General features: G+C 51.5%; 2 protein-coding genes across 4 annotated transcripts in view; one reads left to right on the forward strand and one right to left on the reverse strand.

Moving 5' to 3' along the window:
* The window catches only part of LOC108555533 (protein abrupt), a 57,282-nt gene extending 45,641 nt beyond the window's left edge, over window positions 1-11,641 (reverse strand). For 2 of the 3 annotated variants that reach the window (XM_017911205.1, XM_017911208.1), the window contains exon 1: window positions 11,624-11,641. The gene's annotated coding sequence lies outside the window, so the exon portion shown is untranslated. Of the gene's footprint in view, window positions 1-10,942; window positions 11,288-11,623 lie in introns of those variants that run through there. The other variant, XM_017911206.1, reaches the window with a different exon arrangement.
* The window catches only part of Ca-beta (Calcium channel protein beta subunit), a 77,151-nt gene continuing 74,747 nt past the window's right edge, over window positions 10,413-12,816 (forward strand). Inside the window, exon 1 of the mRNA XM_017911213.1 lies at window positions 10,413-10,717. The gene's annotated coding sequence lies outside the window, so the exon portion shown is untranslated. The remainder of the gene's footprint in view (window positions 10,718-12,816) is intronic.

Genomic DNA, 12,816 nt, shown 5'->3' on the forward strand with positions numbered 1-12,816 from the left:
GCGACTCGATGTTCGATTCGGCGAATCGCGCGCCGAGGACGATTTTTAATTTCGATCAGGTTTCTTCCGTCGATAGTATTCGCGATTATTCCAGGGGAGATCCGACCCTCTTCGCGATTAATCGTCGAGGAAGCTTCCGATGGGTCAAAGGTGTACGAGACGCAGACGAGTCCTCCGGGACGAGGATACTTTTCGTATTCCGGCCGAGAGTCGTATCGCGAACGGGAGATCGCGTGATCGCGCTTATCAGCAGACTTCTATCGGCTCACAGACTCACGGCTGAGACTGTGTTGCCTCTACCTGTGCGGCAGTGTTTACAGGTATTTCTGTGATCGCTCTCCACGGAACGTCAGGTTGACGACCCTTTGATAACCGAGCGCGTTCTCGCCGCGGTCGTGCATCTCCTACCGTCCAATTAGGAGACATTTAGCAATCGACGCGTTAACGAGGTCCCCGTACACCGAAAGTTCCGCGTGCGTCTTCGTCGGACAAATTGCCCTCGTGCCTCCTTCTCCTGCTCTCTCCTCTCTCTCTCTCTCTCTCTCTCTCTCTCTCTCTCTCTCTCTCTCTCTCTCTCTCCTCACGGAATCAACTATCGTTCGATGGCTACTTAGTCTCGGGGACCACCGAAAATCGAACGAAACTGCGCCATAGACGTATTATCGTAATCCCGACGCCAGGTGAAACTCGTACGAGTGGAAATAATCGAGAAACGAATCTTTACTTTCTTTTTCACGTTTTTTTTTCTCCGAAAATAAAGTGGAACGTGGTCGCGATCGGTTGCGCGCAGATGCGCGAGAAGGCAGGAAGATGGCGGCGAGAGGGGCTGGATCGAAATAGAAAAAGCCGGTGATGCGGCACAATGCTCCGCGCGGCGCGTACGTAAATAACGCGAGTGCTGTTATCTCGTCGGCTCGCTGCAATATGGAACGCGTTATCTCGCGCTCGGCTGCGGAATATCGCGTTTTTATCGCGAAACCGCGGATCCGCGGCGGCGCGGCGAGGTCGGGCGGTAGCAGATACGGGAGATCGGTATTAAGATCGATTACGCGTCGCGTCGGCCGTGTCTACGACGATTTTTCATCGCAGACGGATGATACGTCGACGCGCGATGCAATTAAGTCCGACCGTTCTTCTCCTCTTCTCTCCGACGCGTCGCGACGTCCGCGCTGCTTTCCACCTGCTCGCGCCGTGTTTTTCTTTTTATCTCGTCGAGGTGCGCGGCCCGCGGATGCAATCCGCGAGACATCTCGCGAACGGTAATCGGAACTGTTCCACGAAGTTTGTTTTTCTGCCAGATCGATGCATTTGTCCACCGATAATACGGCCTTATCCGAACGATCGTCGATACGTGGTTTATCGTTGGTCGTCGATCTCCGATCGACACGCGGTGACGACTCGAGTCGATGACGGTGCAGATTTAACGAGGTTAGGAAAAATCTCCGATTTACGCGCGTTACGGGTATCGCTTTCGATCGCCCTGTTCCTTCCAAGCGACGCAGAACCCAGTGACCTTACACGCTCGGTATACCCGAGTTAAAACGCTCGATAAAAATCCCGCACCGCGTCCATGTTCTTTTTACTTCTCCACGCCGAGAAAAAATTCTAATCAGAGCAGGAACGTTTAATCGCGCAACAGTACGGAAACCGCGTGCAATTTTATCGAGACGGTAAACTTATCCGACGACAGACGTCGTCGATATCAACAAAATCCGTCGCGACGAAAATAATTACATTTGTCCCCACCCGATATCTCGCGTACGATCCAGGGCGCTTATCGAACGATTAACTAAGTCCGTGGATATGGACGCGGTTGAAATCGCGATCGATTACCAGTATTACGACGCAGACTCGAGATCGCTAGCCAGAACCGTATACCTTCGATTATTCGAAAATTATTTTACTACGATCCTTCCTCTATCCTCCGACTCGCTCATCTTCCCTCGAAATTTCGACTTTTAATTCCACGAAGAAAAATAAAAAAAGGAACGAAACGATGAAAAGATCGAGGATCGAGGGACCGATTCGACGAGCCTACCCCCGACACGCCGCGGCAGCAGCTCCAACCGCGTAATCTCCTCGTAAAACGTAATCGTCCGCGATTATTAGCCGGTCGAGCGATTTTTCCACGGCGAGAAAAAGCTCGCGCCGTATCGCGAGCTAACGACCGGCCACGGGCAGATAACGCGGCGGGCGATATTTTACGCGCGAGCAGGAAACGCACGCACGTGCCATGCGATAGATCGATCCTGTCGGTGGAAGCCGCGCAGAGGGGAATCGCGAAGCGGATAGATCTCGAGACGAGTCGAGAGATTGGCCACAACGCGTTGCAGGAATATTCGAGGTGTGGCACACGCTCGATCCAGCTCCCTCTCGCCTCGTCGCAGAGGATACCTCTTCCTCCTCCGCCTTTCGTCGCAGCTCCGATCCTCCGCTACCGTACCTACCAGCGTCGTATCGTCGCGTTATTACGATCGAAGATTGATCTCGGATTGTGATCGCGACATCCGCGACGACAGAGCTCGATCGCGGGCATCACGCCGATCGACCAGGCTTCAAGGACGAATAGGAAAAAGGTCGCCGCGATCCGGAGCAAGAAAAGCGAACGATTCGCGTTCTCCGAGTGGATGATAAAAACCGAGAGCAATTTCGTGTGAGCTTCGAGATACGGAGATTTTGCCGGCCATTTCTTGCCGCGAGTTGCCCTCGAACGAGCAACCGAATCACTCGCGATGCATCCGTGAGCAGCGGGAACCGCGGAATTCGTAACCTCCATTTCGAGAAATCGAAAGATGAATACGCGGGATAAATACGGGGACAGATGCGAAATCGAATGGATCTCGATCGATCCGGCGACGTGCTAATTGCGGAAAAATATGAGCAGACGTATGCATCGCGATAAGGCGACAGATAGTTGCCAGTTTCTTATCGGCATTGTATTAGGCGGAGGAAATTCCGCGATAACGGAATGTACTTTTCAGTCTGTGACAGAGTAAAACGGTGCAACTGGCGCGAACAACTTTGCCAGAAACCGCGAGCGATAACCGGATGCAACGGATCTCGGAGTTAACCCTTCCACCACGGCGCCCGACTTTTGTTTCAGACTTTGTCACGGTGCGCTATAGATCGTTCAACGAGACGAATCGGAGAAGGAAAAATAACTCGCAGAAGCGAATCGTATCGAATGGTACGAATGATAAGAAAAGCAACGAAGAAAGAGCGATGCCGACTAGTCTCGTTGAACGATGTATAGCACCGATGAAATTAGGGGATGACGGACCACCCTTGACGACAGATTCCAAGGGAGACAGCGTTTTATCTTTCCACGATTTTTTTTATCTCTCGGTCTACGAATTTCCTTCTCAACGTCGTGCCATCATATCGACGATATTTTTGGTACGCGATCTACGACGTCGAAATTTAAATTAAAAGCATCGTTAACGTCCTTGGAAAACGGGTACTCGGATTCGTAGGATCGTCGATCCATAAGATCGAACGTACCAGCTTATGCGATACCCCGGCGTTGCGTAACCGGAAAATTAGCATACACCCTAGGCTCGCTGTACCAGCATCGAAGAATATTCGAGGAATATTCGAAGAAACGTCGTGCATAGGTTTCCAACTGGAACACGGCCGCGTTCGTGAGAAATCGTACGTAAATATTGAAATGTATTCGCGAGCGGGAGGAATGCGCGATTTTCTTCGGGAGCTCGAACAATCCGACGTCACGGTTTAAATATTAAAAAGGAATATCCGGCAGGGTACGAGGAAACGGGACGCGCACGATGAATGAAACGTCGTCGAACGTCCTTGATTTTATTCCACCGAGTGTCGTTTCCTACGACGCGAGGCGATCGATCGGTGAAAGTTTTTGTCGACCGAACGAAAGTGAAAACGGAATTTTCGCGCGGTGGGTGTTGCACGCACCATCGGCATACATTTGCGGATGCACGTGTGCGCGGGCAGGGAAAACCCATAACGCTCGGCTCGTATTACCGGCGCCCTTTTCACCGAGACAGAGCGAGAGATGGTGGAAGAGGGAAGAGAGGGTGAGAGTGCTCGAAATCGGACAGAACGCAGACCACGAGTGGAAAACGAGAAAATATCCAGAGGCGGAGAAAGAAGAAGAGGCCATGCGCGGTGCTCGAGTTACCAGAGGAACGAACGCACAGAGAACGCAAAGTTTTTCCCGACGCGACGCGTCGTAATGAAAGCGTGCAGTGCTCCCGAACAAGCGTCCCGTTGCTGCCCGAAAATAAACACTCCTGGCCCCTTACATCCTGACCCTTCTTGGAAAAAGGACCGAGAGGGAGATTCCTTTCCCGTCCTTTGCCGCAATTCGCCCGAGTCTCGTCCGGGATCTACGTGTTCCTCCAAAAAAATAATCATTACGCGTCCTCCCGTAATCTCGTTAATTAGAATTCCCCGCTCATTTCGTCAGTTTCCGTATCTCTCCGGGTAAACCTTCGACGACTATCCCAAGAAACCGGAAGGACTTATCTCAGATATCCTCCGTACCACCGCAAATTTACGATTTACTCCGAAAAAAAAGAGAAAATAAAAAAAATGAATAAAAGAGAAAACGAAAACGGGCTCTTAACAAACTCGGTACATCTGGTACGGAGAATTGCGAGGACAGAAAATCCCGCGGTTCGAATACGATTTTATATCTCGACTATTTTTACTCGAGCAAAAGGGACCTGTGGGTACATCGTGGAGCATCGAAAAGCGAAGAATTCGAGGTGCATAGAAGGATCACGGAGATCAAGGAGAAGAATAACCGCGCGTACGTGTGTGCGCACGTATGCATGTACGCGTATAGCCAGTCCTCGGCAGGCTAGTATCATTGTGCTCGGTTACATCCCGTACTTTTTCACGTGGCGGAGGATTAAGGTGGGCGCGCAGCATGCAAGTACAGTACCGTACACTCGCTCGTCTACCTGGGTTCCGGGCCGAAGCAAATCTTTGGGACCATTAATAATATCGCCGGCGCAATTATCGGGCCAGCTGCTACGTTCCCTCGAGGCCCCTTCGGCCTCTCGGCAGGTACGTACGTGGCTAGAAGCCCGGCTTCTACGCGCGTACGTTTTCCTACCCAGGTACGTAGCTACGGACCCTAGAACCCTTAATTTCTGTTATCTCATCGCGGTTCGCCGCTTCGGCCAGCTTCGAAACAATTCCGGCCAGGACCACTGGTCGAAAACGAAACCGCGTCTACCGACGCGTTCCACGGCAAACTATGTATTACCGTTGGCCGTCAGAGAAGGACTAACCGGAATCACGAAGATTATTCTCGAAACCGGTCGATTTTACGAGTACCCCGAAAATTTACTCTTCGAACCGGCTAAAGTAACGAAAAGGAAAGAGACAAAGAGAGAGGGAGGGAAAGGAGAGAAAAATTTCTTTTTCTTTTTTTCTCTCCCTTTATCGTGTAACAATAGCCGTAGAGAAACCATAGAGAACGCGCGCGGTGTACATCGACGAAACGTTCGTTCGCTTGTAAAATTTTATACCCGCCCATTATTGGCTTCCATTTTCCAGTAATTATCTTTTTATTGCGTTATTCGATCATCGCGCGATCGCCTCCTCTATTTATTAGTCTCTGTTCTGCCTGGAACGCTTTTTTCCTCGGTTCCCTCCTCCCCTCCCGCCCCTCTCTCTCTCTCGCTCGCTCTCTCTTTGCCTATTTTTTTCGTTTTTTAATATCGTTCGAGCATCGTTGGAATAAAACGCGCCGTTCGATCGACCGGACGTATCGGTTGAAAAATACGCTTCCTGCTGTTGCTTTAATATCCGAAGAGGGGGCGTCGAGAGAAACTTCTCCTTTGCATCGATTCCCACGCGGTCGAACCGATTGCACACGACGGGCCCCATACGTAAGAAGGAGCCCCGGAGGGTCGAAAACGAACGGCGACCGACGACGACGACGACGAACCGGTGACAAACGAGCAAGTTTGCGCTCCAGCACCGACAATTGACCGTCTCCCAGTGACGAATGTACGTACATCGTTTTGCGGCCGCAATCTCGTGCCCGTCAATTCGTTAATTAATCGGTGGACAGGCCGCGCGTCGCTCGCTGCGTGCACGCTGCCAATTACCGGCACATTGTCGCGCATAAATCATTAGCAAACGCGACGCTTCCATAATTCGGTTAATTTGCACTGTTTTTCCTGCGCCTCGCCGCCGTGCACGCCAATATTTCCCCGTTTTCCGCCATCTCGCCAGACCCTGCTTATCTCTCTCCGTTATCGATACGCGGTGTCTCCGCGAATTCCTCGCGCGAGAATAACATCTCGAGCAACGGTCTCGGGATTTGCGCGTACTCCGATTGGGCCGATTAAAATTTCTCGAAATGCGAATCGTCCAATGGCAACTATTCGCTTACGTCCGTGTGTACATAGTTGCACGATCGAGTCGGAGATTACAAAGTTGGAAGGACCGCGCACGATCGGGTATCTGGGCGCGAACCGCGAGGACGATAAAAATTGGCGATCGACGCCGATCGTGCGACGTGTTTACGCGTTATCGCGAGGCAGCGAGGTTCACGGAAGAGATTTGCACCGTATAAATACGATTCGACGTCGTAAATTTCGCGAGTCGCGTCACTCTCGCTTAGCGCGTGACTCTTTTGTTTCATCGGGCCCGATAACGCCGGTACGCGGATTACGAGGGCCGCGAGGATCGATAATCGACCGCGATAAACGGTTATTTGAAAACAAGCAGCGGTTCTCTTTTCCTTCGCCGACATCTCCCCCGTTTCGAACGGCGACCAACGGGATCCGATTCGAACGAATCGCGAGTCGTAGAAAGGGAGCGACATGCAATGGGAGGACGCTTAATAAATGGTCGGAAAAGATACGACCTTCGTGTGCGTGGAAGGTTCCCAAATGCGAGGCTCGTGACTATCGCGGCTTATCGAGATGCGTGTGAGTGAGTCATTAATAAAAGGGTCGCAATGCTGCTCGCGGTGAAAAGCGGAGAGAGCGAAAGAGAGAAAGAGAGAGAGAGAGAGAGGTAGACGAGGGCTCGTATCGATCAAATAACCATCGGCCGCCATGTGGAAAGACAGAACGGTGGCTCGAGGGATTTCCGTTTCTAACGGCGTTAATCAACCTTGCGACTCCATCGCGAATCGCGAACCGAGTGCAGGGACGAAACGATCGGACCAATTTTAAAAACCCAGCCACCTCTCCACCGAGAAGAATTCATAGATCTATCTTTCTGCCATTTCCAGCGCGAATTTCTAAGGTCGAACCCCCCCATAAGGTTAAGGCCTCGCCTCGAGATATCGATTCGTATTTACACCGGTGCTGCAGGATGTTCACGGTTGGAGCGAAGGTTTCGACGAAGCGCCTCGCTTCCAACTACGAACCAAGTACCAGCGTGTATTACTCGCCGAGATAATACATGTGCGTACATTTGTTACGTGTCCGACATCCCGTGCGTCCAGGAAGTTTCGTATCGAATTTATCAAAAACACGACGGGAAGCCTGTTATAAGATGATAGGCCAAGGAGAAAGTGAACCGGCGTACGGCTAGTTCTGACAAAAATTCGCCTACAAAGAACAATCGCTACGCTCGAAATCGTACGTTCATCGGCTGCACCAGGCTTCGAGCATACGCGATTCAACGTCGGATTACCGCGGCGATTCTGATGGAAATCCTTACACGGAGACCGTGCAATCGAACGCTACGTAATTACGACTCGCAGTAGCAGATCTTGGCTCGCTGAAACGAGTTCGCCGCGTCGATGTTCGATATCCGAAGATCGCGATACGGAATGCGAAGAATAAAATGTGGAAAAAAGAAAATAAAAAATCGTAAGGAACATTTATCCTCGGGACTCGAAAACCTTGCCATGAGGAAGTAGCAACTGGAAGCTCTTTCGTTCTAAACTCCGAGGCGAATAAAAAATTGCGTGGCAAAGTAATTTACAAAATTGTTTTACACTAAACTCAACACAGAAACCTACCCGTCTATGCGAACTGACTGGTAGATGAAGAATGAAAGAAAAATCTGCTATAGAAATTACGAATCTTTAGAATCTTGCCGACAATGGCGGCCAAAAGAGTCACCTTCCGGTTCCAAAGGATTAAAATATTGGAAAAAATTCGGAGAACGCGATTTCAATTTCGACGAGGAATCTCCGGATCGACGGGTCTCTGGCGACCATTTTTGTAATAAGGAAAATAAGAGAAATAAGGGAAACGACGAAAATAAAGATAAAAAAAGGAGGAAAAACGCAAAGCGGTCTGGCGACGGTGGACGCTGGCGAGGGAAATCTTTTCACACGCGCCACAAAGACGTTTCTGAACTGGCTGCGTTTTCGATACATTGTTAGAGAGCATCATCGGGAAAGGAACGCTGTTACGTTTAGGCCATGCGTTTTAGGACCGGCGCTGCAACAGTGTGCACGTCACGCGCGTACACGCATCGTTTGCGTTCGTGTACGTGCTGCTGCACAGCCCCGATTTATTGATCACACGCGTCGCACGCAATACACAACGCGTGTGCCTGTGCGTGTCGCAACGAACGGCCTAACTTTAACAAATTCCGTCTAGGATCCGCCGTGACATGTGCACGGAGAGTCGGCTGCATTAGCATAAGGCCGAAGAGAAACGAAATTCGACGGGGAGCGATGGCGGGGATGGAAAATCGTGGGATCATCCGGTAAATACGCTCACCGACCGTTCGCCAATTTCTTCTCTATCTTTTATCTCCGTGATACCCGAATTGAAATTAAAAATAGGCTTTATTGGTGATACCCGAATAAAATGGATGGTTTATCGACGCGCGGAGCGATGTTATCGGTTTAGTTTACTTTTAATTCCTACGCGCGAATGTATCTCGGATGATAAGGAATACGAAGAAATTCGCAAATCATTGCTTTCTTTCTGAACCGTCTGCACTGTGACGAAGCGAGTCTACTTCCTTTGCTAGTTTTTCATGCCAAATCGCGCAAAGGCGAGGCACAGTCGCGTAACTGAAACTCTAAAAGAAGCAGATATATAACGGGTAACTAAAATTAAACGCGTTTTTAGCGCACGGTATTTTTCGTAATTGAATCGCGTAACGCGAACGGTAGAGGTTAGCTTACGTCGGTAAGCGTACACGCATACGTTGGCACGGTCGCTAATGAATCATCGAGAAAACGTTGCCTCTACGAACGTCGAGCAGCGCGTGTGGGTTGGTAATTCTCGAAAAGCGTCGTTCGGAAATACGGGGAGATAAAGAGAAAAAGGAAATAAAGAAATCGTGCGAGAGCAGCGAGCGAGAAGTCACCGCGAAGCGACATAACCCGAATAACGAAATGCAAATGCGCGATTAAAACGAGGAATACGTAAAAGAAAATATGTAGATTGGAACATGTGACGGAAGAAAAAAACGATCGAAAATAGACGGTTCAACGTTCCATGGGAAAATAGAGTGTATCGAATGGGGCACAATGATGGCGGGACGGTGAAAAGTCGTTCGCAACCTTCGAGCGAGCATCGATCCAGTTTCGAATAATCAAATTCATCGATTAATCACTCGGGAGGGGAATGAAGGAGAAAAAAGCGTACCGTTAAGAGGTCGAATAACGAGACTAATCAGAGCGAGATAGAGGAAGGAGATTTGGAGAAACGAACGAGCATCGACGACAAGGATGGAGGACGCGAGCAACGCGGCCGAGGAACGGTAGGCGAGGCGGCAAACAAATTAACGGACTGGAGCCGTTGGAGCGAGACGATCGCGATATCGTTGGTCCCGGTGTGTATACCGATGAAAAAGACGAGGTGGAGCGATCAGCCACCGGATGGGAGACGAAAGGCGAGAGAAGAAACGCGATGGGTGTAGGGGCTGTTCTCGCTGCTACCGTGCGCTGTCTGAAAACCGCGAGAAACACGAGCCTCGTGACACGTACCGGTGCAATTGCGATTCACGCGACTGTTCGCAACGGTTACGGGGGCAACGGGAGGCCAGGGATCGCGTATCGCGGAAGAATTTCCATGTAACTTTAAACACCGATCGAACGGCAGTGTTCGTCGGGAAGAAGAGAGACGGAAGGAGGGACCAGATGGAGAAGAGGAAACAGAGGAAAAGGAGAGAGAGAGAGAGAGAGAGAGAGAGAGAGAGAGGGGGGGAGAGAGCGAGGAGGGAAGTAGAGGAAAGAGGATAAAAAAGGAAACGGCGACGAAGCAAGGATTTTCGCGCGTCCTACCAATCGAGTCCACGTAATTTCTATAAAAGCACGACTACGCAGCGAGCAGGGACGGCGTAGTTAACGACGTGGGCCGTGGTCGATCGTGCAATTAACTTTAACGAACGGCGGCCTTGCGATTAAACTTAATTAGTATCGCGGTAATAACTCGTTAATAATCAGAGCCCGTGCAGCGCGCCGCGGCCATAACACGATCGTATTCTTCGTGCACGTGCACACACGTGCGTCCGGGACGCGGTTTCGGGGCATGCATGTGTACGTCTTTTCTCTCTTTTTCGTTCTTATATATTTACGTGACTACGTGGACCAAGCTGTAGGGAAGAAAGACACGGCGAGAGATGCTCTAAGGATGGACGTTTCGATCGAGGCTCCCTCCTCCTCCACTAACGACGACGACGACGACGATGACGACCACGATGACGACCACGAAGACGAACACGATGACGATCACGACGTGGAGGCGTGTAGTACATTAGCGAACCAGCACAATCATCACCAACAATCAACGAATCGAACGTAAGAAAACGATCACGTGAGAAATTCATTAATTCGTTAATTCACTGGCCAGTGTCCGTGGCGGCACATTTTCCTTCGACGCCAACCGTGTCGTGGCCAGCGATATACTCGTGTAACGATCGCTGTCTCGAACGATGAAACACAAAGTCGTAACAGCACCAGGGATCCGTTTCTCGGGGACCAGCTTCTGAGCCAGCCTACGTTCCGTTTCTCGTTTTCACTTACGGACAAAGGATCATCGTCGGTTGCCAGCGAAACACATCGGACGGCCACCATTGAGGAACTCGAGGAGAGTATAAACAGACAGAGAGAAACGTTCGAAGCGTAGAACCGGCACTGACCGAATGATCGACTGACTGTGACTGAATGGCCGCGACTGGTCGACTACTGGCAGAGACGCGCGCTCCTGTTGCGAGTCTACACCGGCCAGCCACTGCGTTTCTCGTCCTCTTCCTTCCGTCTTTAACAGCGGCGGTAGCAGTAGCAGCAGCAGGCTTTCCCTCGCACTCGATCGTCCTCCTCCGTATGCGTGGTGTGTGTGTGTGTACGTGTGTGTCGTCCTCGAGGGACAAAAACGTGGCGAGCCCTTCCGGCTTTTCTCACACGACGATAAACTACCGACACGATACCCCGAGAGAGTGGAGCGTCTGTCAGCCGCGTATCTATCGGGTACGAGTAAACAACAGGGACGCGCGAGGAGAACGAGATCACGTTCCGGGTCGAAAAGGAGAACCGGGGAAGAAAAAAATAGAAAAATAGACGGCGCGAGCCGAGCACCGTGCTCCGCTCTATCACGGACTGTGTACTTAGTCAACGGAGCTCTCGCGAGCAAACGTAAAAACGTGCACTACCGTCTCTCTCTCCCGGTTGCGACGAGCGAGGCGGTTAGAAACATCGAGCACGAACCTGATTGCGGGGCGGCGCACCGAATTATGGGCCGCTATGCGCTTTCGGCGGCCTCTCGCTCCCTCTCCTCCTTCTACCTCTCTCCTGCTCTCGCCGCTGCGCTCCCTCTCGCGCTACCTCGTCTCGCGCCCCCACCACCGGCGCGACGCTTACCCCCACCCCGCCGCACCAACCTCTCCGTCGAGCGCTAGACCACTCGCCCCCACCACAATCGTCAACACGCTCCTAGAACGCTCTATAGCTTCCCCTACCAGCGTGTATTGTTGGCGCGAGCGGTAGCATTGCCCCTTGCGCCTGACTCCGAAGCTCTCTCGCGCGAGAGCAACGTTGCCACCTTACGGCGTAGCCGCGGGGATGATGGACTGGTGGCTGGCTGGCTGGCTGGCTGGCCGACTGGCTGTGGCGGTCTAGCGTCGCGCTGACTCGCGGCGAAACGCGTACGCCACTGCCATCCTCGTCTATATACACCGCACCACTCGCTCGGTATACGACTGCGTCGCGATCCTACGACCGTCGCTTCCCACGGCAAATCCCGCTACGCGACGCCCTTCGTATCGCTTCTCGCGGTTGATCGATGATCGCATAACGCGCTAGAACTGCTCGCCGAGAAGGGTTGCTCTTCGCGCGCGGTAAAAAGGTGCTACTCAAAGGGAAAACTTTCCTCGTCCGTGGCGGTAATTTCTTTCTCGCGACAAACACGAGGTATCTCGTTGAGTTTTAGCCATTGACTCTAAACGATCTTTCGATCCTTGACCGCTTCGAACGTGCTTTTCCGAACTTCTCAAACGCGGGAATTTTAATCATCGTGCGTCTGTCTGCTCGACGAACTCAAGGAAAATTGGAACGGAATCGGGGGGTGGTCGAAAGAAATCGCGTGTCCGCGACGCGTCTTTTTAGTCGGCTAGTTAAAACGATTACCGTTCAGCGAGACAATGTTCCGATTCCAGCCGCCAGTATGCAGCACTGCATAGCGCGCGCTAGTTCCATTTACTTAACGCGCCTAGCACTTTGTTTTACGATCAATAACGTTCGATCGTAACGCAGCCATAGGCCGCGAGTAAGCGCGTCTTTATCGAAAGTCAGTGGCCGCCGTTCGGGGTAAACTCGAACGATATCGTCCCGCGGGTCGGTAAGAAGAGCATCGGAACGAAATCACGGGGAAAGTCGCGAGCGGTAGGGTGGCTACCCGCGCG

This window comes from Eufriesea mexicana, unplaced genomic scaffold (assembly GCF_001483705.2).
Source record: "Eufriesea mexicana isolate 0111107269 unplaced genomic scaffold, ASM148370v2 scaffold124, whole genome shotgun sequence".
NCBI lineage: Eukaryota > Metazoa > Arthropoda > Insecta > Hymenoptera > Apidae > Eufriesea > Eufriesea mexicana.